At 37.1% G+C, this 1,977-nt stretch overlaps 1 pseudogene; it reads left to right on the forward strand.

Annotated features, from left to right (window-relative positions):
- Positions 1 to 1,663, forward strand: part of LOC118748372 — a 2,112-nt pseudogene extending 449 nt beyond the window's left edge.
- Positions 1,664 to 1,977: the final 314 nt, after the last annotated feature.

Below are 1,977 nucleotides of genomic sequence, written 5' to 3' on the forward strand. Positions count from 1 at the left end.
CTCGAAAACGTGACGTGATGGGACATTTTTGACCCCGGATTCGTGTTCAGCACGAAAAATCCGTTCAGAAACACCAGGTCCCGTCTTATTCGCAGAAAAAAAGTTGAAATTTGTAGACCAGTGTTATTTGAACTAATCGAATATCTAAAAGATATTTATAGTGAGGATGTTTTGAGAGACCCTTCACGTATATTTAATGGCGACGAAACAAGTTTTTCTTTGTGCGCAAAAAACAGGAAAATCTACTGCTCCGAAAGGCTGCAAAAATATGTACCAAATATCCGCTGCCTTCGAAAAAGATACCGAAAACAGTTTTTCCCTACTTAAGGCCGCCAAAAGAAATTTTAAACAGGATGCCAGAGGAATGCTTTCAAGGCCGTACAGAAAGTAGGTGGATGAAAAGCGACACCTTTTGTGAGTGCATATGTGGCCAATTGTATCGACAAATGGTTAAATGCAGAATACATCAAGAAGCCTGTTATAGTGTTTGCTGATGGACGCAAGTCACATTTAACAATGGATCTAAGTCGGTTCTGTGAACTAAATTACACGCTTTGCCACCTAATATAAAACATTTAATACCAGCCAGAAAAACCGCCACAATGGTCTGAAGATACCAGCTGATAGACGACGATGGGGTTTTAAAACCAGCATGCAGTAGCTCAAAGTAGTAGTAGTTCAAATATATCTACCCCCATCATATCTTTCCCAGGTTCAATTGTACTATTAGCTTATCACTTATTCTACCGAAAACCTATCGGGTTTAAAGGTAAGAAAAACTAGTAGCCTGTTAAGAACACCTAGTGCTATATCTTCACAAGGATGGAGAGATATGTATATACGAGCAAAAAGAACGCGAGAAGCAACAAAACCGAAACGCCATAGCTAAAAGGAAAATACAACGTTTAGCTAAGAGGAATCTTAAACAAAAAAGAGGCCTAAACAAAAGAAAAGTTTTCCAACAAAGAAAGAAATATGCCTGACGTGCTTCGACCAACTCACAAGCGATGTAGATGACGACAACTTATGGAATATTAGGTGCAATCCCGTATTCCTCGGACTCGGACTAGTAAAACTGTCAAATAATAAAAATTCGCTCAGAGCGAGAGAGTAACATTGAAAAGTAACTTCTGGTAGCTTCAACATAACCTCCAAATTTTGGTTGTAAATTTTTGCTTAATTTGTATGTAAACACACTCAGCTCACACATGTAAATAACCAAAAATACTTTCAAATTCATTAGAATCCACTTAAACAAGTAATTAAATACTTTTCAACATAAATTAGCAGAGTGCACTTTTCTTTTGTTTACAATTTGGTTGCCAAACACACTACAGCTGATCGTTTGACACATTTACCAGAATTTACTAGCAAAAAATTCTCGGACTAAAACTGGTAACTTCTTACAGAGAGAGAACGGTATTTACTATCTTTTTTGTCCTCCCAATAGTCAGAGAACCGAGTACGGGATCGATTTCCAGTAAAATCTGACTGATTCTGACTAGTCCGGACTCGTACGGGATCGCAACTATTGATTGCGACACTTGCCCCTCATTGTTTCCTTTGAAATGTACCGCTTTGAAAGACTTTTTAAATAAAACCGTTACTTTTGATTTCTATTCTATTATATATTTCTATTACTATTTGTTATAGAAACAAGTAAGAGCAGCGCTGTCTTCGGCTATGCCGAAGGCTTCATACCTTTCATGAACATCTGCAAATTTTACTTTGACAGATTACTGCTTTTGAGTACATCTGCATACATCGATAGAGGAGTTACATACCTATATAAAAAATCGCATCTGAACAAACAGAGGTATGGAAGATATACCTTATATTAGCACCAATCTAAGTGATTTTCACTGCTATGTGATCGGTATGTAAACCGACACAATTTATTGGGTTTAGTTTCCTACATAAAGGAGATATATCGCAAAAACTGGTATCTGAACTATCAGTGCTATAGGAGATAAAGCT

The sequence above is a fragment of the Rhagoletis pomonella genome, unplaced genomic scaffold, assembly GCF_013731165.1.
Source record: "Rhagoletis pomonella isolate Grant_MI unplaced genomic scaffold, Rhpom_1.0 Rhpom_scaffold_00013, whole genome shotgun sequence".
NCBI lineage: Eukaryota > Metazoa > Arthropoda > Insecta > Diptera > Tephritidae > Rhagoletis > Rhagoletis pomonella.